Below are 25,923 nucleotides of genomic sequence, written 5' to 3'. Positions count from 1 at the left end.
CTCTGATCCTTCCTGCCTTACAGCTAACTTTCAGGAAAACAAAACATGTCCACAATGATACATTACTGCTGCTGCCACCACCATCATTTACTATATGCTTTATTACATGCCAGGGACTGTGACAAGACTTTAGATTCATTATCTTATTTAATCCTCACCATAACCCTGAGATAGATTTTACTGAAGCTTATAGAGGTTAAACAATTTACTCAAGATCCCTTAGCTAATTAACAAATGATAGAGCCAAGATACTAAACATTCAGCCCTAAATGTTCTGACAACTATAAATCACTGCTAAGAAGGTAAGCTAAAACTAACTGTAGAACATAAAAGTCAAAACACAGCATATCAGAATATGTCATGACCCTGAGGATTTTACTGCCTGCCTAAAACTAATCTATTACCTATTTAAGAAATTCTATTAACTAAAATATTAAAGCAGAAATTATATTTGAAAATGAAGTTGTCAACATGAAAATTCCTAACTTATCTGAAAACAGCCTATTATAGACTATACTTAATCATTTTCTGCTACATCAATGTAGTAATACTAGTATTTTTTAAAAGGTCTGAGAGTGGGAGGGTGGGAGGCAGGTAAGGAAGGAGAAGTTACTGGGTACAATATACACCATCCGGGTGATGGCTACACTAAAAGTCCAGACCTCACCACTACACAATACAACCATGTAACGAAAACTGCACTTGTACCCCTAAATCTGTAAAAACAAAAAAAAAGGGGCTGTGCATGGTGGCTCACACCTGTAATCCCAGCACCTTGAGAGGTCAAGGCAGGAGAATCAATCCCTTGAGTACAGGAGTTCGAGACCAGCCTGGGCAACATAGGAAGACCTTGTCTCTACAAACACATTAAAAATTAGCCAGGTGTAGTGGCACATGCCTGTGGTCCCAGCTACTCAAGAAGCTGAAGTGGGAGGACTGCTTGAGCCTGGGAGGTCAAGATTGTAGTGAGCCATGATCACACCACTGCACTTGGCCTGGGCAGCAGAGTGAGAGTTTGTCTCAAATAAATAAATAAATATATATATATATAAAATAAAAATGTTTAAAGGTCTCAAGAATATCAACAAAAATTTTTATAATTTTTGTATTAAATATAAACCCTATAAACCCAAACAGAAACATTTTAAATTTTCCTGACTTTAAAATTAACATTTTGAGGCAGGCACGGTGGCTCACACCTGTAATCCTAGTGCTTTCAGACGCCAAATTAGCCGGGCATGGTGGTGTGTGCCTGTAGTTCCAGCTACTTGGGAGGCTAATGCAGGCGGATCACTGGCACCCTGGAGTTTGATGCTGCAATGAGCTATGATCATGCCACTACACTCTGGCCTAGGTGAAAGAACAAGACTCTGTCTTTAAAAATAAATTAATTAGGCTGGGCGCGGTGGCTCAAGCCTGTAATCCCAGCACTTTGGGAGGCCGAGACGGGCGGATCACGAGGTCAGGAGATCGAGACCATCCTGGCTAACACAGTGAAACCCCGTCTCTACTAAAAAAATACAAAAACCTAGCCGGGCGTGGTGGCGGGCGCCTGTAGTCCCAGCAACTCGGGAGGCTGAGGCAGGAGAATGGTGTAAACCCGGGAGGCGGAGCTTGCAGTGAGCTGAGATCCGGCCACTGCACTCCAGCCTGGGCAACAGAGCAAGACTCCGTCTCAAAAACTAAATAAATAATAAATTAATTAATTAATTTAATTAACATTTGGGGCTGGGCATGGTGGCTCACACCTGTAATCCCAGCACTTTGGGAGGCCCAGGAGTGAGAATCACTTGAGACCAGGAGTTTGAGGCTGTAGTGAGCTATGATTGTGACACTCCACTCCAGCCTGGGTGACAGAGGGAGTCTCTTAAAAAATAAATAAATAGAATTTAAATGAAAGGAAACCTCTTAACTTCATAAACTATAAGCAACAGTTTCTAAAGAAAAAGAAAGGAAGACGAGAAAATGAGAGAAAATCAATAGAGAAAAAGCATCAAATGGCTACCACATCATAATTATACGCCTATATCAGAGGCAAATGGAAGTTTTCAAAGGGTAAGAGAAACACTAAACTAATCTAAGTTGGTTACAGGACTTAAGTTTAAAAAAAAAATCTAAATATAAAATGTCAGGTTTGTGGTTAATTTTTTATATTTAATGCTCCAGTAGTATGAGTTTGTGTTTTAGTTGCAAATTTATATTTATATTCACTGTTAGAGAACTTTACTAAACAGTACCACATGCACTGCTCTCCGGCTAAATAAAACCCCTAAACCAGCTAAACAGCTCAGAAATATCTTGAGCTACATACAAAGTTACCACATATACCTACACTCATTTTTGCAACAGTTCAAAACATCTGAGTATTGCTGATATTTTTGTGTTATCTGATCAAGGCATTTCACATGAATAAATGAAGTATTACTCAGTTTTAGCATTTTCAATGTTTGTTAATCTAGGAATATTTAAAATGATAGTAGACCACAGGTGTGGCAAGAAGTCTTTCCATAATTCCGTTTCTACTCTGAGACAGAACACATTTTTAAATTTCCTCTTCCTGGTCCTTACATGTAAGGAAAAATACCAGCCATACTCTTAGATTCAATAAAACCAGAGTTAGTAGCTAGTGATACTGATTACCAAACTTATTTCAAGATATCCAAAACTATACGAGATAGAGCATGCAATTACCTTGAAGAATTAGCATTTATTTGGTATCTGAAACCTTTTGAATTATACAAGTGCAACTTCACTCAAAAATACTTAATGAAATTCTTTAACCAGCCATTTAATCTACTACCTAGTATTAAAAGATTTTTCAAGTTAATATGTCCAGTATATTCATTGCTAGGTTATACTTATATCTTATGAAGAAATAATGATTTTAAAACTATAAATAACAAATTACAATTTATTTGTTACAAATAACAAAAATTACCATGGTCTGTGAATCTGAAGTAAGTTTCCTACATGCTAAAAAATTATGTCTTATTTAATGTTATATGCTTTGGTAAACACAATCTATAAAAGAATTATACAAACCCAGGACCTCTTCTGCTACTAGGCCAACCTAAATCATCCAATGAACAGAATAATTAATATTTTTAAGTACATACATCAGTTTTATAAGGTGGACAATATAATCCATATTACCACAAGAAAACTGTCATATAGGCAATTTCAGTAATATATTTAACCATTTGGTAATTCAACAAAACTGAAATCAGTTTTGCTACCAGATATTCCTTAGATATATCTTCAATTTCATTTGAGGTTTCTGCATTTTTTTCCTTTCTTTCTTTTTTTTTTTAAATAGAGATGGGGTCTCACCATGTTGCCCAGGCTGGTTTTGAACTCCTGGGCTCAAGTGATCCTCCCGCCTCAGCCTCTCAAAGTGCTAGGATTACAGGTGTGAGCCGCTGTGGCTGGCTGCTTTATGCATTTCGCTTTCCTTTAATATTATAATCACAAAATTAATATAGCTGCTATTTATACTGACCACCAAAACATATAGCAAGTACTGTTCTAGGCACTACATGCTATTATTTCCACTCCTCATGACCAACTTTACACAGTAAATATCAAGACACATATTTTTCTGATTAAAAAAAAAAAGACCCAGAAAGTTTATAAACAACAAAGACATGAAACAAAATCCATGTTCTACTACACCATGCCACTTTTTTTCCCAGGCATCAATTCTTTTTACAATCAAATTATTTTCAACACAGAATTTTGCTGGATTCCCTACCAAACCTAAAGTTGCCTTCCTTCATAGAGAAGGAATTATTATTACATGAACCATTTTGCTGTATTACTAAATTACTGATTTCCCCACAAATCCTTTTGTATTAAAACTCCGGGAAAGGGCGGGGCACAGTGGCTCATGCCTGTAATCCTAACACTTTGGGAGGCCAAGGCAGGAGGGTCGCTTCAGACCACAAGTTCGAGACCAGCCTGGGTAACACAGTGAGATCTCATATCCACAAAAAAATCTGTTAAAAACTAGCCAGGCATGGTGGCATGTGCCTCTAGTCTGGCTACTCAGGAGTCTCACACAGGAGTCTGTCCAAGTGTCAGGAGTCTGACACTTGGGATTACTTGAGCCCAAGAGTTCAAGTTTACAGTGAGCTATGATCATGCCACTCCACTCCAGGCTGGATGACAGATTAAGACCCTGCAAAAAAATAATAATAATAATAATAAATAAATAAAATATATTGAATAAGAACACTGGAAAACTGAAATTTGATTATTTAAGCTGCACCTAAAATTGTTATACCTAAGCTGTTCAAGCTCACAAGTGAGGAGCTAAGCCTATTCCCTAACCTCAACCTTCCAATGCCACAACAAAATTGTTTTGTTTCATTTTGTTTTTTAAAAAAAAGGATATCCACACACAATTTTTTCTTGACAGCAGCAAAGGTATTAAAATACCTGTTTCCTTATGTTTCATGCTAGTGCTTAAAAATACAAATTCAGAACAAGTAACTCTTAAAATACAGCATATATTATATGAATTTTAAATTTCAGTAGACACAATATATCGAGCACTGTGTTAAGTATGCTCAACAGCATTATCATTCCCTGCCCGATGTGAAATAAGAATGAATTACCACTGTTTTGAAAAATCCTAAAATGTCAACAAGAATCTCAATATAATCCTCCAAATGGGTAAATAGTGCCTAGATCATAGCAAAGGCCTAAAAACTCTATTTTAATGCTACACATTTTAATTACTTTAATTACTCAGGTAATTACTTTAATTACAGTAGTTCCTCCTTATCTGAGGTTTCACTCTCCACAGTTTCAGCTACCTGCCATCAACCTGGTCCAGAAATATTACTTGGAAAATTCCAGAAATAAACAATTCATTAATTCTCGGCCGGGTGCGGTGATTCAAGCTTATAATCCCAGCACTTTGGGAGGCCAAGGCAGGCGGGTCACTTGAGGTCAGGAGTTCGAGAACAGCCTGCCAAAATGGTGAAACCCTGCCCCTACTGAAAATACAAAAATTAGCTGGGCGTGGTGGCATGCACCTGTAATCCCAGCTACTCGGGAGGCTGAAACAGGAGAATCACTGGAACCTGGGAGGCGGAGGTTGCAGTGAGCTGATATCACACCACTGTACTCCAGCCTAGGCGACCCAGCAAGACTCCATCTCAAAAAAAAAAAAAAAATTCAATTCATCAATTCGAAATTACATGCCATCTGTCCTGTTCCACCTGGAACATGAATCATCACTTTGTCCAGTGTATCCATACTGTATATGCTATCCGCCTGTTAGTTACTTAGTAGGCATCTCGGTTATCAGATCCACTGTTGTTGCTGTATGACAGTGCTTGTGTTCAAGTAATCCTTATTTCACTCAATAATATTTGACTAGTAATAATTAATTGTTGTCTTTGTTACTGTGCCTAATTTATAAATAAAACTCTATCATAGGTAGGTAGGAACAGGTAAACACATACTACGCATAGAGCTTGGTCCTATCCACAGTTTCAGGTATCACTAGCAGTTTTGGAATGTATCTCCTGAGGATAAGGGGGAACTACTGTGTCGGTAAAAGAAAAGAGCAATGAAATTATGAGGTGGAAAAAATGTTCTATCTTAATGAAAACTGGATAAAAGATACATGTGAAAAATCAGGGAATCCTGACACAAATATACTAAATATCAATAAAATAATTTTTTAAAGGTCTTCTGCATCTCAGCTAGTAAAGTACTATGTTCTATTAACAAGATGCGTGGCTTTAACAAGTTATTTAAGCTCTCTTTTTTTATTATACTTTAAGTTCTAGGGTACATGTGCATAACGTGCAGGTTTGTTACATATGCATACTTGTGCCACGTTGGTGTGCTGCACCCATCAACTCGTCAGCACCCATCAACTCATCAATTACATCAGATATAACTCCCAATGCAATCCCTCCCCCCTCCCCCCCTCCCCGTGATAGGCCCTGGTGTGTGATGTTCCCATTCCCGAGTCCAAGTGATCTCATTGTTCAGTTCCCACCTATGAGTGAGAACATGCGGTGTTTGGTTTTCTGTTCTTGTGATAGTTTGCTGAGAATGATGGTTTCCAGCCACATCCATGTCCCTACAAAGGACACAAACTCATCCTTTTTTATGGCTGCGTAGTATTCCATGGTGTATATGTGCCACATTTTCTTAATCCAGTCTGTCACTGATGGACATTTGGGTTGATTCCAAGTCTTTGCTATTGTGAAAAGTGCCACAATAAACATACGTGTGCATGTGTCTTTATAGCAGCATGATTTATAATCCTTTGGGTATATACCCAGTAATGGGATGGCTGGGTCACATGGTATTTCTAGTTCTAGATCCTTGAGGAATCGCCATACTGTTTTCCATAATGGTTGAACTAGTTTACAATCCCACCAACAGTGTAAAAGTGTTCCTATTTCTCCATATCCTCTCCAGCACCTGTTGTTTCCTGACTTTTTAATGATTGCCATTCTAACTGGTGTGAGCTAGCCATAAGCAGAAAGCTGAAACTGGATCCTTTCCTTACTCCTTATATGAAAATTAATTCAAGATGGATTAGAGACTTAAATGTTAGACCTAATACCATAAAAACCCTAGAAGAAAACCTAGGCAATACCCTTCAGGACATAGGCTTGGGCAAGGACTTCACGTCTAAAACACCAAAAGCAACGGCACCAAAAGCCAAAATTGACAAATGGGATCTAATTAAACTAAAGAGCTTCTGCACAGCAAAAGAAACTACCATCAGAGTGAACAGGCAACCTATAGAATGGGAGAACATTTTTGCAATCTACTCATCAGACAAAGGGCTAATATCCAGAACCTACAAAGAACTCAAACAAATTTACAAGAAAAAAACAACCCCATCAAAAAGTGGGCAAAGGATATGAACAGACATTTCTCAAAAGAAGACATTCATACAGCCAACAGACACATGAGAAAATGCTCATCATCACTGGCCATCAGAGAAATGCAAATCAAAACCACAATGAGATACTATTTAAGCTCTTTGAACCTTGGTTTCCTTGAATTATATAATAATTCCAACACTTTCCTGTTGTAACATTTCAGAGAAAATTTATACAGACTCAAAAAAGCAGATTTTTTTGGCAGAGCACGGTGGCTCACACCTGTAATCCCAGCACTTTGGGAGGCCAAGGCAGGTGGATCACTTGAGGCCAGGAGTTCAAGATCAGCCTGGCCAATGTGGCGAAACCCTGTCTCCACTAAAAATACAAAAATTAGCTGGGCATGGTGGTGCACGCCTGTAATCCCAGCTACTTGGGAAGCTGAGGAAAGAGAATCACTGGAACCTGGGAGGCGGAGGTTGCAATAAGCCAAGATCACACCACTGCACTCCAACCAGGGCAACAGAGCGAGATCCTATCTCAAAAAAAAAGAACTCACATAAGACTGTCTTTTATGCAATGGTTAGTTTCAAATATAACAGGTAAAAAAATTCTCAAAATGTTATACTATAATAGAAAACTAAGGTCTTAATTCCCTGAGCTCCATATACTAGGCTACAGAAACAATTACACATTTCTGGGACAAGTCAATACAATGAGAGTACATTAGCAAGACTAAAGATACATAGCTACACAATAACTGACTTTCAGAAAATGCCAAAAAAGCATTTAGGACTGCAAGAGATTTTTTAAAATCTGATATTAAAGGAATCTAAAGTGTTACACACTTAACTCTGACACATATTCACACCTCTCTAGTTCTCACCTGCCACAGGCAAGTAAGTGTTCTGTCTAAAGTCACAAGACTTCCGTCAGAGCTTATGCTCTTTGGACTCTCCTAGAGCTCAGGTGATTGCTCCCTTCTTCCCAGTTTCTGCTCTCAATTTTTAAACATGCTCCTCCGCCATATTTAAAAATCTTGGCTGGGTGTGGTTTCTGATTGACACCTGTAATCCCAGGACTTTGGGAGGCCAAGACAGGTGGATTGCTTGATCCCAGGAGTTTAAGACCAGTCTGGGCAACAAGATGAAATCCCATCTCTGCAAAAAATACAAAAAGTAGCCAGATATGGCAGCACATGCCTGTAGTCCCAGCTACTCGGGAGGCTGAGGTGAGAGGACTGCTTAAGCCCAGCAGATCAAGGCTGCAGTGAGCCATGAATGTACCACCGCACTCCAGCTTGGGCGACAGGGCAAGACCCTGTCTCAGAAAAACAAAACAAAAACAAAATCTCGCTGGATCTTACATCCCCCAAAGTACGCTGTGTCTCACTGTATCCTCCCTTCCCCATAGCTAAGCAACTACAAAAAATGTTTACCTTTTCACTCTTTCCTTTCTCACCTCCCACTTTTTCATTGCAAACTGGCTTCTATTCTACCATTTTTCTGAAACCACACTTAACCAAGGTTACTTACTGAGAACCTCTTTGTTGCTAAATCAACTAAACACTTGACAGTCCTTATCTTACTTGATCTCTCTGCAACATGTGCCCCAGTACCATTCTCTCCTTTTATTCTGATTTTTCTGATTACAAAATACATGTTAAGAATCCAAATATCACAGAAAAAAATGGAAGTCCAAGTACTCTGTAATCTCTCTCTCAAAGACAGTCACAGTTAACAACATGGTAATGCATTCATCAAGATTTCTTTTCTAATAATACATATGACATATAGGTATATAGGTAATTTTTTAGATTTTACAAAATTAGAAAATTTTACATAATTCCTTGACAATTTATTTTACTTAACGTACTTTGATCTTCTGTCCTTGTCTGTATTTGCGGCATGAAGATTAATTCCTCCCCTCCCCACGTACCCCCACCACCCTACCTGAACCAGGCAAAGAGCTCCATATCCTAATACCTGGAACCTGTGACTATGTTATCTTATATGGCAGAAGGTGCTTTGCAGCTGTGATTAAGTTAAAGATATTGAGATAGGCCAGGCACAGTGGCTCACGCCTGTAATCCCAGCACTTTAGGGGGCTGAGGCAGGCAGATCACGAGGTCAGGAGATCGAGACCATCCTGGCTAACATAGCAAAACCTTGTCTCCACCAAAAATATATAAAATTAGCCAGGCGTGGTGGTGGGCACCTGTAGTCCCAGCTACTCGAGAGGCGGAGGCAGGAGAACAGCGTGAACCCGGGAGGCGGAGCCTGCAGTGAGCTGAGGTGGCGCCACTGCACTCCAGCCTGCATGACACAGTGAGACTCCGTCTCAAAAAAAAAAAAAAGATCTTGAGATGGGAGGTTATCTTACATTATCTGGGTTGTGCCTGATATAATCACAAAAGTCCTTATGAGAGAGAAAACAATGTGAAGGCTCAAACAGAAAAAATTTGAAAATGCTATACTGCTGGGTTTGAAGATGGAGGATGCGGCCAAGGAATGCAATGCAAGGAATACAAGGAACACAGCTCCAGAAGATGGAGAAGATTCTCCCCTCAAGCCTCCAGAAGAAACCAGCCCTGCTACCATCTTGACTTTAACCCAGTGAAACATTTTGAACTCTGACCTTCGGAACTGTGAGAGACTAAATTTGTTTTGTTTTAAGTCACTAAGTTTGTACTAATTTGTTACAGCAGCACCGGAAAGTAACACAGTATATATACCATATTCCATAAGCTGTATAGCATTCCATCACACAAATGTACTATACTTTATTTAACTAATCCTCTATTGATGGATACTTGGGGTGCTTCCCATTTTTTACTATTATTAATATATGTTAAACACATTTTTCCACATGTGTACGTTTCTCTAGGATTTATTTCATAAAGTGTAACTACTGGGACAAGTAACATGATATTATAAGTTTTAACAGATATAAAAAGAAACCTCCAGAAGTCTGGGTTTTTTTGTTTGTTTTTTGAGACACGGTTTCAATCTGTCACCCAGACTGGAATGCAATGGCCCGATCCCAGTTCATTGCAACCTCCACCTCCCGGGTTCAATTGATTTTCCTGCCTTAGCCTCCCAAGCAGCTGGGATTACAGGCACCTGACACCACGCCCGGCTAATGTGTATTTGTATTTTTGTAATTTGTAATTGTATTTTTAGTAATGACAGGGTTTCACCATGTTGCCCAGGTTAGTCTTGAACTCCTGACCTCAGGTGATCCACCCACCTCGGCCTCCCAAAGTACTGAGATTACAGGAGTGAGCCACAGCGCCCGGCCAGAAGTCTGTATTTTTACTCACACTAACAACATTCCAGTCCCTCCCTCCCTCTTCAAAGTTTTATTCTTTTTAACTTCTGTTAAATCACTTTCCTTGGTTTCCTTTTATAGTGGCTACTCCTTTTGTTCTTACGCAGACTCTTCTTCAGTTCATTTCTTAAATGTTAATGGTCCCCAACATTCCAATTCCATTCTATCCTTCCTACACACACTCCCAGAGATATTTCATACTTCCTTTTACCCCCAATTACTACTTACAAACAAAATGCAATTCATTACTCCTTCCCTTTAAATCTTTTCCTCCACAGTGTTCCAACATCCAGCAACCTATCACAGATATATAGGGGTCACCTGATCCCTACCTTATCCTCACCCCATATATCAAGTCTAAGGAGTTCATGTCCTTATAGCACTAGAATCCATTAGCTTATCTACCTCCCTACCAATTCCTTGGATAAGGAATACATCAATTTTCTTTTTTCCTTTTTTTTTGAGACGGAGTCTCCCTCTGTCGCCCAGGCTGGAGTGCAGTGGTGCAATCTCAGCTCACCATACTCTCCGTCTCCCAGGTTCAAGCAATTCTCCTGCCTCAGTCTCCCAAGTAGCTGGGATTATAGGCGTGTGCCACCACGCCCGGCTGGAACACATCAATTTTCAAGTGTAGTACTTTACTGTGTGTTTTCCCTATTCCAAATCTTATACCCCACTGTACTAGAATATTCTTTTTTTTTTTTTTTGAGACGGAGTCTCACTCTGTCGCCCAGGCTGGAGTGCAATGGTGCGATCTTGGCTCACTGCAACCTCCGCCTCCCAGGTTCAAGCGATTCTCCTGCCTCAGCCTCCTGAGTAGCTGGGATTACAGGCATGCACCACCACACCCAGCTATTTTTTGTATTTTTAGTAGAAACGGGGTTTCACCATGTTGATCAGGCTGGTCTCAAACTCCTGACCTCGTGATCCACCCTCCTCGGCCTCCCAAAGTGCTGGGATTACAGGCATGATCCACTGCACCAGCCTGCCCACTGTCCCAAAATAATCCTTCTAAAACTCAATTCTGATTTATCACTCAACTAGATGGCAGGTTGGAATGTAAAATGGTGTAATTTCTTGGGGAAAATTGTTCAGCATTGTCTTCTAAAGTTAAACATACATCTTCCCTATGACTCAGTAATTCCACCACTATTTATTTATCCAAGATAAATGAAAGTGTATGTCTACAAAAAGACTCACAGTCAAAACTTCATAGCGGCCGGGTGCAGTGGCTCATGCCTGTAATCCCAGCCCTTTTGGAGGGTGGGGCGGGTGGATCACCTGAGGACAGGAGGAGTTCAGGACCAGCCTGCCCAACACGGTGAAACCCTGTCTCTACTAAAAATACAAAATTAGCCAGGAGTGGTGGTGCACGCCTGTAATCCCAGCTACATGGGAGGCTGAGGCAGGAAAATCACTTGAACCTGGGAAGTGGAGGTTGTACTGAGCTGAGATCACGCCATTGCACTCCAGCCTGGGCGACAAGAGCAAAACACCATCTTAAAAAAAAAAAAAAAGGGCCAGGCATGGTGGCTGACACCTGTAATCCCAGCACTTTGGGAGCCCAAGGCGGGCAGATCACCTGAGGTCAGGAGTTCAAGACCAGCCTGACCAACATGGAGAAACCCCATCTCTACTAAAAATACAAAATTAGCCAGGCATGGTGACACATGCCTGTAATCTCAGCTACTCAGGAGGCTGAGACAGGAGAATGTCTTGAACCCGGGAAGCGGAGGCTGCAGTGACCCAAGATCACCAGATTGTGCCATTGCACTCCAGCCTGAGCAACAAGAGCGAAACTCTGTCTCCAAAAAAAAAAAAAAAAACCTTCATAGCTACTTTATTCATAATAGCCAAATAGGAGATAGGACAAATAAATTGTGTTATATTCATACAATGTATTAATATGCATGGATTAAGAAGAACTATTGATATGTGCAAGATCATTGATGAATTTCAAAAACATTTTTTTGACCAAAAGAAGCAGACACAAAAGAATACACACTGTTATTCTACTTATGTGAAGTTCAAGAACAAGAAAAACTAATCTATGGTAAAAGATATCATCACTCCAGACTGGGCAACAGAGCAAGACCCCCAAAAATTAGCCAAGTGCAGTGGTACAAATACTGTTGTCCCAACTAACTTGGAAGGCTGAGGCGTGAAGATTGCTTGAGCCCAGGAGTTCAAGGCTGCACTGAGCTATGATCACGGCACTGAACTCCAGCCTGGGAAACAGGGCGAGACCTCATCTCTAAAAACAAAACAAAACAATCACAACAATGGGGATTAAAGCAACTACAATATAAATGATTCACATAGGTGAATCAAAACTCATTAAATTGGTCAGGTGCAGTGGCTGACGCCTGTAATCCCAACACTTTGGGAGGCCGAGGCAGGAGGATCACTTAAGGCCAGGAATTCAAGACTAGCCCTACGTAACATAACAAGACCCCATCTCTGTGAGAAAAAAAAATGCTTTTTAATTAGCCAGGTGTGGCGGCACAAACCTGTAGTCCCAGCTACTCAGGAGGCTAAGGTGGGAGGATTGGTTGAGCCCAGGAGGTCAAGGCGGCAGTGAGCCATGATCACCCCACTGCACTACAGTATGGGTAACAGAGCAAGACCCTGTCTCCAAAAAAACAAAAAACAAAAAAATTATAAATTATTTCTGGAATTTTCCATTTAATATTTTCAGACTGTAATTGACCACAGTTAAGTAAAACTGCAGATAAGAAAGAACTACTGTATTCAAAGACATTACATTATTCATGACTTATCCCCAAAATTCATTTTCAATTTACTTCAAGGTCCTTTCACCATCAAATTATGCTCAGTTTTCCAAACTATCCTGATTTCTGGTATGCCTGAACATATTACATTTTTCTTCTACCTTTCTCATGTATTTCATTCAAATATATTACACAATTAATCATTAAAGCTACACTTTTATACAGTATCTGCTAATGCTGTTCTGATAAAGTCACTAGCATAATTTATGAGCACACTGATTCATTTCTGATACACAAAAGATTCAGGACAAAGACAACAGCAAATAATCATTTGAGCACCAACTCAGAGACAAAATTCCCATCCTTCCTTCTATCTCAGTGCTTATACTTTCCTATGAACAAACAAAAAAAGCATTTATCCATAATAAAGCAAGTTTTGTTCCTATCTCTCATCAAGGTCCCTTTCAAGAACAAAGGAGCTAGTAGTTACTTACGAAGAGTCTGGATAACAAACTTACAAGACACTAAATAGCAAAAACAAGGAAAATCCAGATAACAGCCAGTTTAACAAACTTTAGGGAACACTTTTCAGAGAGTTGGATGAGCACAAAGAACAATTAACAAGCCACTAAACCCACATTGTCTTTGGCCACTTAAAAGGATAAACTGCAAACAGTACAAGCAGAGAAAGCTCTCTTGAAGTAAACAGCTAAAAATGCAACAAATAAACATACCAGGCTAGTAGCAAGACCTAGTGAGAAACAAGATGGCACTTTGCAAGCAAATTTATGGGGTCACTATCAACAGGTTTTAACAACAATTAATTAATCTACATTCTTCCAATGAGGAAGGACTATCGTAACACCATGAGAGATAGTAAAAATTCCCATGTCATCTGATTGATATCTTGAATTTTATACACAAACACAAAAGTAAAATACAGTCATACACCACATAAGAACATTTCAGTTAATGGATACCATATATCCTGGCCCTGGCTGGGCGTGGTGGCTCATGCCTGTAATCCTAGCACCTTGGGAGGCTGAGGCGGGTGGATCATTCGAGGTCAGGAGTTCAAGACCAGCCTGGCCAATATAGTGAAACTCCGTCTCTAATAAAAATGTAGAAATTAGCCAGGCGTAGTGGTGTGCGCCTGTAATCCCAGCTACTGGGAGGCTCAGGCAGGAGAATAGTTTGAAGTCAGGAGGCAGAAGTTGCAGTGAGCCAAGATAGCGCCACTGCACTCCAGCCTACGAGACACAGCAAGACCCCATCTCAAAAAAAAAAAAGAGGGTGGCTTCACAAGATTATAATATAGTACTTTTGGTGTATCTTTGCTGTTTAGATACACATGTACCACTGTGTTACAACTGCCTACAGTATTCCATACAATAACAAACTGTACAGGTTTGTAGCCTAGGAGCAAAAGGCTATACTATATAGTCTACGTGTGTAGTAGGCTCTACTATCTAGGTTTGTCTAAGTGTACTCCATGATGTTCATGCAGCAGTGATATTGTCTAACAACTCATTTCTCAGAACGTACCCCCATTGTCAAACAACACATGACTGACTGTTATTAACTTGTGGTAGAAAGAAAAGGCCAGTGGAGATTTTGTGCAGTGAGAAGCAGGCTTTTGTATTTTATAAGACTTGTTAAAAATTAATTTGAAAAGCAATACGTAGGGCTCGCAGGTTTTTATTTTTTGCCAAATATTAGAAGGAAAAATCTATCTACTATCTAGAATCACAACTTCATAAGAAAAAGGGCATTTTAATACAGAAAAAGGATGGATATAATTTAAAGGTGAATAAATTGTATAAACATTGACAACATTTCTATTTCATCATGAACTGCATGGTAAAAACTCTGACTCAAAGAGCAGCATTTGGAAGCTTCTGAGTTAGTAAGTGTTTTAAAGAAAATAAAAATATAGAATGTCAAAGAATAACAAAGCTATTAGAGATAATTAAAATAAAGACTTCAATGGGTGGTTTTATCATTCACTTCATGTTAACTAGACACTAAAATCTCCACCTTATTAATCTTTAATAATAGCTGATAACTTTTTCTAGTTTAGAAGCTTTTCTCAAAATAAAAAGTTCTGAGTACTACCTCTCTCCATGATTGGATTTAAATATTACTAACTGAAATGATAAAACTATCATGACTTTTTTTTTTTTTTAAGAGATGGAGTTTCACTCACTGTCACCCAGGGTGCAGTGCAGTGGTGTGATCTCGACTCACTGCAGCCTCTGACTCCCATGTTCAAGTGATTCTCCTGCCTCAGCCTCCTAAGTAGCTGAGACTACAGGTGCACACCACCACACCCAGCTAATTTTTGGGGTTTTTTTTTGTTTTTTTATTTTTGTTTGAGATGGTGTCTCGCTCGTCGCCCAGGCTGGAGTGCAGTGGCAAGATCTCGGCTCACTGCAAGCTCTGCCTCCTGGTTCATGCCATTCTCCTGCCTCAGCCTCCCAAGTAGCTGGGACTACAGGTGCCCGCCACCACGCCAGGCTAATTTTTTTGTATTTTCTGTAGAGACGGGGTTTCACCACGTGTTAGCCAGGATGGTCTCAATCTCCTGACCTCGTGATCTGCCCGCCTCGGCCTCCCAAAGTACTGGGATTACAGGCGTGAGTCACCGTGCCCAGCCAATTTTTTGTATTTTTAGTAGAGATGGGGTTTCACTATGTTGGCCAGGCTGGTCTTAAACTCCTGACCTCAGATGATCCACCTGCCTCAGACTCCCAAAGTGCTGGGATTACAGGCGTAAGCCACCACCACACTCGGCCCATTATGACTTTTTAATAAATTTTATTATATATTACAAATAAGCAAGATCTATTATTCACACAACATTTAATGCACACACGGATTTTCAGATCCCTTGTAGAGATCTACAGCCCAATCCATTTCTCCAGGCACTCATCTCCTCTTACCATGAGTTTCTCACATTTTAGGCTGGACGATTCCTTTAGAGAAGGTATCAAATAGCTTGTTAAACCGGATCATCTTCAAAATCACTTCCAATCTTGAGATTATAACATCCTGGGACAACGAGTACTTCTGAAAAGAATTTTGAGACTGCTAAAGAAATGACAGCTTGACCAATATTTAGGTCCTCTACCTCCTGACACTCTTTTCAGACAACTGTGAAGAAATTTAAAAGGAGGAGACAACAATGGAGGACAGGTGGCAACAAGTTTCTGTATAATGGAAAGCATACAGTGGACTTCCAGGGTGAGATGGCAGATTGAACACACACACATCTAATTTTGCTTTCTCCCAAAACTTTACTGAAACAAGGATAAAGAAAGTTGTGTAATTGTTGTTTGTTCTGTTTTTAGGACACACCCCATTAGGACAGGGACAATGAGACAATAGCAATAAAATTTTGGAAGCTCGAAAGCAGCTGGATAACTGACCTAGTCAAAGATGCCAAATTTTTTGTGTATGTGTGTGACGGTGTCTCACTCTGTCACCAGGCTGGAGTGCAGTGGCTCAATCTCAGCTCACTGCTACCTCCGCCTCCTGGGTTCAAGCAATCCTCCTGCCTCAGCATCCTGAGTAGCTGGGACTACAGGCGCCCACCACCACGCCCAGCTAATTTTTGTATTTTTAGTAAAGACGGGGTTTCACTATGTTGGCGAAGACGGTCTCAATCTCTTGACCTCATGATCTGCCTGCCTCAGTCTCCCAAAGGGCTGGGATTACAGGGATGAGCCACTGCACCCTGCCAAAGATGGCCAAATTCTAAGCCAGCAATGCTGACAACTAAGAACAAACCAGTTTATGCCACAGATTCCTCAAAAGGCTCAGGAACTGCCAGAACAAAGAGGGGAAGAGGGACTAAAAGAAAAGAGCAACTGAATGCTGAACAGTTAGAAACCCAGATTTCCTCCAAGCTGCCCCACCCTCAATGTGGCAGGTGACAGATTTCTTTTCTCAAGAGGGTAAACCATACAAGGTGGAAGACATAGGTATCTTAACAGAGACAGGTTGTGTGAGCCCATATACTAAATGTTCTATGGCTCCTCCTTACCCAACCCTCTTTTCCTGAGTTCCCAGATACTGACACTAGACCTCAACTCTCCAAACAGAAAACTGGAAGATACTCTCTGGAAAATATGACCAGGACAAAAGGAAAGATAAATACACTGGAGATAGCCTCAAACAATCCACCCAGACCAATCATTTCAATCTTGGCCACACACTGGAATTATCTTGGCAGCTTTAAAAAATACTAGTGCTAATCTACGGAGATAGAAATCAGAATAGTGGTCACCTCTGAGCTGGGAGTGAGACAACAGAAGAAAGGGATATAAAGGAATTTTCCAGAATTTTTTGCCATGCTCTACATCTTGTGTCAGCTACATGGTAAAAATCAAACTATACACTTAAATTCTGTGCATTTTATTGTATGTAGCCACACCTAATTTTTTTTTAACTGTCACTACCTGGGACCTAGTCTCAGAAATTCTGACGTATTAGCAGTAGGGATTTTTTTTTTTAAAGCTCTCCATGTGATTCTAATGTGCAGCCAAAGCTGAGAATCACTGCTTTAGACTCTAGAATATAGGGTAAAACTACACATCCTTAAGCCCTACTTACAAGTTCAGGACTTCCCATCAGCTTTCAGTAGCCCACTCTTAATCATGAACAGACAACCAAGGATTACCAGTCTTCCAAGGAGGGCCTCTACTAATAAGACTATATCAAATAAGGAAAAAAAGTAACTTGGAGGAAACTATTCAAGGAAAAGAAGGTCTAGGTCAGGCACAGTGCCTCACGCCTGTAATCCTAGCACTTTGGGAGGCCAAGGTGGAAGGATCACCTGAGGTCAGGAGTTCAAGACCAGCCTGGCCAACATGGTGAAACTCCGTCTCTACTAAAAACACAAAAATTAGCTGGGCATGATGGCGGATGCCTGTAATTCCAGCTACCTGAAAGGCTGAGACACGAGAATCGCTTGTACCCGGAAGATGGTGGCTGCAGTGAGCCAAGATCACACCACTGTGCTCTAACCTGGGCGGCTGAGACTCCGTCTCAAAAAAAAAAAAAAAAAAAGGAAGGTTTAAGAAAATGATTTTTTTTTTTTTTGAGACGGAGTCTTGCTCTGTCACCCAGGCTGGAGTGCGGTGGCCGGATCTCAGCTCACTGCAAGCTCCGCCTCCCGGGTTCACGCCATTCTCCTGCCTCAGCCTCCTGAGTAGCTGGGACTACAGGCGCCCGCCACCTCGCCCGGCTAGTTTTTTGTATTTTTAGTAGAGACGGGGTTTCACCGTGTTAGCCAGGATGGTCTCGATCTCCTGACCTCGTGATCCGCCCGTCTCGGCCTCAAGAAAATGATTTTTAACATTCTCAGAGAGATAAGAACAGATATGGCACCCATGAAACAAGAAGAAATAGAGAAATAAATGACTGAGTAGAGGAGGCTGAACCTACCGGCCTGCAAAAGGGAATACAATCAAGAAACAAGCTGAGGGAGTCTCTCTGAGCCTATTCTGGCTCAGGAGACTGCCGGATAAAGTGATATAAAAATTTTTTTTAATTTAAAAAATAAAAAGCAAGCTGATTTGGCTAACTCACAGAATCCCGGAAAGGCTCAGGATCCAGGAGCCTAGGAGTTCCCAGGTATAGGGTCAGTGGTGGAGAGGCATGGGGTTAAAGAGAAAGTAAATAGTTTAAAGTCTATATAAGGTACAGTTGCACTCTACTCTAGGTTCCCTCCTCTGCCACCATTCCTATCTCATAAATTTATTTTCTAGAAACACTGACCTGGTGATATGGTTTGGCTTTGTGTCCCCACCCAAATCTCACCTTAAATTGTAATAATCCCCACATGTCAAGGGCAGGACCAGGTGGAGATAACTGAATCACAGGGGCAATTTCCCCCACCCTGTTATCGTGATAGTGAGTGAGTTCTCACGAGATCTGATGGTTTTACAGGGGGCTTCACCCTTTGCTGGGCATTCATTCGCTCTCCTGTTCCCCTGTGAAGAGGTGCCTTCCACCATGGTTGTAAGTTTCCTGAGGCCTCCCAGCCATATGGCACTGTGAGTCAATTACACCTCTTTTCTTTATAAATTACCCGGTCTTGGGTATTCTTCATAGCAGCATGAGAACAGACTAATACACCTGGTGAGACTCCAGACTCAAGAAAGGTAAAGTGAGGCTCAAGGCTGAAAGCCAAGGGGTTAAACAGAAGTGTGTTTCATGAAAAACAGCCCCTGCCCACAGCCCACTTCCTTTGTCCACCTCTCAGAACACTGGGAGCCAAGCATAGACTCTCTTCCCCTCCTCTAGGTTTGATTCAGATACCCCTCTGCATGCTGCCAAGCCAATTTCCATCATAGTACTTCTCCTAGTGGAAGATAATTATCTTTTTTTAAAATTTCTACTATCTCCACTAGACTCCGAGCTCCTTAAGGGCAGAAGCAGCATCTTAAACAGTTTTGTATCCCCAGAGCCTAACACAATGACTATCAATATACTAAATACCATATAAATCTTTAATTGGTCCAACACACTGGCGATACCATGTTAAAAAATAACACCATGCAAAACTTAGTTGGAAACACTAGAACACAGAAGGTGTACTTTGGATTAGGTCATGAATAAAGAGTAAAGATTTAGAATTTATTGATAAAATGATGTCTCGGATTAGTTTAAAATAATCTCAGTGCCACCCCTCCCTCACCCTGCAAAAAAATCAGATGTTTTTCTACATGCAGGTCACAAATGTTTTAAAATATGTTACAATAACATCAAAACACATCAAATATCTAAGAATAAGTAACAAAAATATGCAAGGCTTCTACACAGAAAACAGAATATTACCAAGAGAAATTCTTAAAAGACCTAGATACAGAGATATACCATGTTCATAAATTGACTCTCAATATTGAAACATCAATTATCTCCAAATTTATATATATTCAACTGTAATTCCAAAATTTGTGGAAATTGACAAGCAGATTCTGAAAATTATATGAAAATGCCAAGAGCCAAGAACAGCCCAGAAAACCTTAAGGAACAAAGTTGGAGAGCTTATATTACCACATATCAAGGTTTATTATAAAGTTACATTAATACAGTGATATTAGTGCAAGGATAACAAATACACAAATAAAACAGAACAAAGTATCCAGAAACAGACCCACACTAATTTCATAAATTAGCTGACCATACTGTTATCTGATTTATGAAAAAAAGTGCCACACAGTGGAGAGGACAAGGATGGTATTTGCAATAAATGGTGCTGGAGCAAATAGATGTCCATACAGTAAAAAGTGAAGAAAAAAAAAAAGTAAATCTTTTTCAGCATCTTAATCAGTTTTGTATCCTCCAAAAAAAGTAAAAAAAAATTTTTTTTTTTTTTTTTGAGATGGAGTCTCACTCTGTAACCCCGGCTAGAGTGCAATGGCACGATCTCAGCTCACTGCAACCTCAGCCTCCTGGGTTCAAGTGATTCTCCTGCATCAGCCTCCTGAGTAGCTGGGATTACAGGCGTATGCCACCACACCCAGCTAATTTTTTGTATGTTTAGTAGCGACAGGGTTTCACCACGTTGGCTAGGCTGGTCTCAAACTCCTGAGCTCGTGATCTGCCCACCTCAGCCTCCCAAAGTGCTGGGATTACAGGCATGAGCCACCACGCCCAACCTAAAAAAGTGAATCTTGACCCCTGCGATTCATCAAGAATTTACTGTAAATTATACACCTTAAATGCAAAAAGTAGGGGATGGGTACAGTGGCTCACACCTGTAATCCCAGCACTTTGGGAGGCCGAAGAGGGCAGATTGCTTGAGCCCAAGAATTTGCGACCAGCCTGGGTAATATGTTGAAACCCTGACTCTACAAAACATACCAAAATTAGCTAGGTGTGGTGGCATATGCCTGTAGTCGTAGTCACAGCTACTCAGGAGGCTGAGGTGGGAGGACTGCTTGAGCACAGGAGGTAGAGGTTGCAGTGTGCTAAGATTGCACCACTGCACTTCAGACCCTATCTGAAAAAATATATATTTTTTTTTGCAAAAAGTAAAATAAAATTGTTATTAAGGCAACACAAAAAAATATGTTCATATTTTCAGGTTAGGCACTGATTTCTTAAACAGGATACAAAAAGCAGTAACCATAAAGGACAAGATTGATAAAGTATACTTTATTAAAATTAAGAATCTCAGGCTGGGCACAGTGGCTCATGCCTGTAATCCCAACACTTTAGGAGGCCAAGGCAGGTGTAGGTGTATGACTTGAGCTCAGGAGTTCGAGAACAGCCTATGCAACATGGCAAAACCCCATTTCCACTAAAAATACAAAAATTAGCTGGGCATGGTGGTGCTCACCTGTAGTTCCAGCCTAAAAAAAAAAATTAGGCAGGAGGATTACCTAAGCCTTGGGAGATCAAGATTGCAGTGAGCCATGATCATGCCGCTGTACTCAAACCTGGGCAACAGAGTGAGATTCTGTCTCAAAAAAAAAAAAAAAAAAAGGCCAGGCACGGTGGCTCACACCTGTAATCCCAGCACTTTGGGAGTCCGAGGCGGACGGATCATGAGGTCAAGAGTTCAAGACCATCCTGGCCAACATGGTGAAACCCTGTCTCTACTAAAAATACAAAAATTAGCGAGGCATGGTGGTACACACCTATAGTCCCAGCTACTCAGGAGGCTGAGGCAGGAGAATTGCTTGAACCCAAGAGGCAGAGGTTGCAGTGAGCCGAGATTGCACCACTGCACTATAGCCCAGCAACAGAGTGAGACTCCATCTTACAAAACACACACACACACACACACACACACACACACACACAAATTAAGAATCTCCAGGCATAGGCCGGGCGCAGTGGCTCACGCCTGTAATCCCAGCACTTTGGGAGGCCGAGGTGGGCAGATCACAAGGTCAGGAGATCGAAACCATCCTGGGTAACACAGCGAAACCCTGTCTCTACTGAAAACACAAAAAAAAAATTAGCCGGGCGTGGTGGCGGGATTCTATAGTTCCAGCTACTCGGGAGACTGAGGCAGGAGAATGGCATGAACCTGGAAGGCGAGGCTTGCAGTGAGCTGAGATCGCGCCACTGCACTCCAGCCTGGGCGACAGGGCAAGACTCCGTCTCAAAAAAAAAAAAAAAAACTCCAGGCATGAAAAAAACACCATTAAAAGACTGACAAGGCAAAATACAGACGGAAAAAATAAAAATGCAATACATATATATCCTAGAAAGGACTCATATCCAGAATAAAGTATTATAAATCAAAGAAAAATAAGCATATCAATGAAAACTGGGCAAAAAGACTTAACAGGCACTTCACAAGAGGAAATATAAATGGTCAACAAAAGATACTCAACCTCAGTACCAGGAAAATGCAATATGAAACCACACTGATATATTACTGTACCTCTACTAGACTAGCAAAAAAACATTTCAACTGACACGCACCAGCAAGGATGTGGGGTAACCAGAACATTCCCTGCTATTGGTACAACCACTTTGGGAAAATGTTCAACAATATCTAATACTAAAGTTTTATCATGCATATACCTCTAAAATCAACAATGCCACTCCTATGTACATACTCCAATCTAGTAATGTTCTATTTCTTGATCTTTGGTGGTTCACTTAGTAAAAATTCATTACCCACAATGTTTTTTGTTTTTGTTTTTTTTGAAAGACGGTCTCACTCTGCCGTTCAGCCTGGAGTGCAGCGGCATGATCAAGGCTCACTGCAACCTCGACCTCCCTCGCTCTGGTGATTCTCCCACCTCAGCTTCCTGGGTAGCTCGGACTACCAGCACACACAACCACACACAGCTAATTTTTGTATTTTTAGTAGAAATAGGGTTTTGCCATATTGCCCAGGCTGGTCTCGAACTCCTGGGCTCAAGTGATCCACCTGCCTCTGCTTCCCAAAATGCTAGGATCACATGTGTGAGCCACCGCACCCGGACCACTTGAACATTTAGAATTGTGAACTTTTTCTCTATACTTCAGTAACTTAGTTCTAAGATTTATTTGACACAAAGTTCTCAGAAATCTTAGTTATCATTTTAGAATAGAAAAAAAGAGCTTCTGGGCCGCACCAGAAGTGCTCACGCCTGTAATCTCAGCACTTTGGGAGGCTGAGGCGGGAGGATCATTTGAGGTCAGGGGTTCGAGACCAGCCTGACTAACACGGTGAAACCCCGTCTCTACCAAAAATACAAAAAAAAAAAATCAGCCGGGCGTGGTGATATATGCCTGTAATCCCAGCTACTCGGGAGGCTGAGGCAGGAAAATATATCCAGCCTGGGCGACAGAGTGAGAGTCAGCCTTAAAAAAAAAAAGGAAGAAAAGAAAAGAAAAAGAAGGCCGGGCATGGTGGCTCACACCTGTAATCCCAACACTTTGGGAGGCCGAGGTGGGTGGAACATGAGGTCAAGAGATCAAGACCATACTGGCCAACATGGTGAAACCTCGTCTTTACTAAAAATACAAAAATTAGCTGGGCGTGGTGGCACGCGCCTGTAGTCCCAGCTACTCGGGAGGCTGAGGCAGGAGAATTGCTTAAACACAGGAGGTGGAGGTTGCAGTGAACCAAGGTCGCCACTGCACTGCAGTCTGGCGACAGAGCGAGACTCCGTCTCAAAAAAAAAAGAAAAGAAAAAGAAAAAAGAGATTCTGGTACACTGGTGAAATTCTACTAACAAAATTTTAATACAAAAAAAAGTTACTAACATATATCAGCTCTGAACAAAGATTAAAAACTACCAGCAGATCACTTTTCTTTAACTTCAGTAAGCACTGGAATTCATTCTTTCGGCAAAGAAAGGAGTTTATTATTCAACACTGTAACCCAAAGAAAAGATACCACTTCAAGAAAATACTTCTTTTTCGAAAGCAGCCCTAGCAGCAATAGATAGAAGGAAAGCGAGGAAACCATTCCAAAAGGCTTGATTAACTCTTGGGTGAAAGGATGCCAAATGAGATGATCTAAGAAGCCCCAAAGACAGACAGACACAGGGAAATCACAGCAACTCTTTGGAGTGCAAACACCACCACCACCACAATCCAACCTACCGGATATCCTGAGGTTAATTTGAGGCTTGCCCCACAGTCATAAGGTGATTCAGGGATGGCTACAAACTCTCCTCAAGTGCATCCTGGACCTGGCACATCTGCCTTGCCCATCACCAGCCTGGAGACAAGCCATGCGCAGAATCCCGGAGGCCAAATAAAGACGCCAACTTTGCAAGTCAGGGGCGCGAGCGCTCTCTCCCCTGAAGTGCCCAGAGGGAACCGACTTCTGGCCTCGAGGGTGGGGTGCAGGGTCAGTGTCCTCCACGGGATTTACGAGGACGTGCCCCCGAAGCTGCTCCGTCCCTCCACCGCCCTGGGACGCCACAGTTAGACCCGCCGACGAGTTTCTTCCCCAGTGCCCACGAGAAGGAGGGCTGCGACCGACGGGGGCGGCGACAAGCGAGGAAGCGAGTGCAGGGAACTTAGGCCCTGGCGGGGCCGGGCGCGCCCGCCCCGCTCGCAGAGCAAAACTTGCGGCGCCCCCGCCCGCCGCGCCTGGGCCCAGCTGTGCGCCAGCGGAGCACGGACTCACCGCCCGCTCTACCTCCCGGCCTCCCGGCCTCCCGGCCCGCCCGGCCTGGCGCGGCGCCCCTCACCTTGGAAACGTTGAGTAGACTTCGCCGTAAACATTAACTTCCCATCCAGCCGGCAGCCGCGCCGCCGCGTCTCAGCGCCTCGGCCCCGCTCCTGGCTCCACGGGTCGCCCGTCCCGCCTTCCCAAAAGCACCACGCTCACTTAGAAGCTCAGGGCCGCCTCGCGACACTCATCTACCCCTCCCGGTACCACCGCTGTCGGAATCGCCGCCAGCCACTCGCCTGCCGGCCAGCTGGCTCCTCCGGGGTCCGGCCCGGCCGCGTCAGGAGAGCCCAAGGCGCAGGCGCAGCAGGGCCTTAAAGAGACCCGGCCGCCTCTACCGCAGAATGGGTTCGAGCAGGTTAGGGGCCGGGCCGGCAGGCAGAGAAAAGGAGAAGGCGAAGGGATTGGACGGAGTGCAGCGGGGGCGGGGAAATCCCTCTTTTCCCCTCCGCCTCTCTTTCAAAGCACCAGCCCTCAGCCCGGTAAGACGCCGACTTCCCCCGCCACTTGAACCGCCCCTTCCATGTTAAAGCCGTGGAAGACACACCCCCTCGGGGGCCCGAAGCGACCCCGAGCTTAGGACTGCAGGCCTCGCGCTGCCGCACTGGCCTGGAGCCTGACTTCCAGGCCCTGGGCACGCGGTGCAGACGCGCAGGCTTCGGAAGGCAGCCCCGAGCTCCCACAGAGGTGGCCTTAGGGCACTCTGAAAAACAATAATCAACGTGTAAATGACACTTGTAATGTGCTCTTCCACGTCTCTACGCACTGGGTTTATGCAGACTCCTGCAGGGGGCAGAACATGGGCACAAATATGTAAGATTCAGCTGGGCAGCCCTCCAGCATCAACGAATTCTTAGAAGGAAGGTACTTCGTTTCTGACAGAAACAGCCTATTCTGGTCCAGGGAAAGCAGGCAAGAAAAATTAAAAAGGCAATACAGATTACTTTCATTATATGTTTAGAAGTGACAGCTAGGCAGGCCGGGCACGGTGGCTCACGCCTGTAATCCCAGCACTTTGGGAGGCCAAGACGGGCGGATCACGAGGTCGGGAGATAGAGACCACCCTGGCTAACACGGTGAAAACCCCGTCTCTACTAAAAATACAAAAATTAGCCGGGCGTGGTCGCGGGTGCCTATAGTCCCGGCTACTCGGGAGGCTGAGGCAGGAGAATGGCGTGAACCCGGAAGGCGGAGCTTGCAGTGAGTGGAGATCGCGCCACTGCACTCCAGCCTGGGCGACAGAGCCAGACTCTGTCTCAAAAAAAAAAAAAAAAAAGAAGTGACAGCCAGGCGCAGTGGCTCACACCTGTAATCCCAACACTTTGGGAGGCGAAGGAGGGCGGATTGCCTGAGGTCAGGAGTT

General features: G+C 42.4%; 1 protein-coding gene across 6 annotated transcripts in view; it reads right to left on the bottom strand.

The window, feature by feature from the left end:
* Window positions 1–25,023, bottom strand: part of EVI5 (ecotropic viral integration site 5) — a 271,308-nt gene extending 246,285 nt beyond the window's left edge. Inside the window, exons 1-2 of one of the 6 annotated variants that reach the window (XM_033200700.1) lie at window positions 24,580–25,023; window positions 15,876–15,988 (exon numbers count right to left, since the gene is read on the bottom strand). The gene's annotated coding sequence lies outside the window, so the exon portion shown is untranslated. Of the gene's footprint in view, window positions 1–15,875; window positions 15,989–23,983 lie in introns of all 6 variants that reach the window. The other 5 variants (XM_033200699.1, XM_033200704.1, XM_033200703.1 and 2 more) reach the window with 5 other exon arrangements.
* Window positions 25,024–25,923: the final 900 nt, after the last annotated feature.

This window comes from Trachypithecus francoisi, unplaced genomic scaffold (assembly GCF_009764315.1).
Source record: "Trachypithecus francoisi isolate TF-2019V2 unplaced genomic scaffold, Tfra_2.0 Lachesis_group5, whole genome shotgun sequence".
Lineage (NCBI taxonomy): Eukaryota > Metazoa > Chordata > Mammalia > Primates > Cercopithecidae > Trachypithecus > Trachypithecus francoisi.
This window is presented reverse-complemented; position numbering and strand designations above follow the sequence as displayed.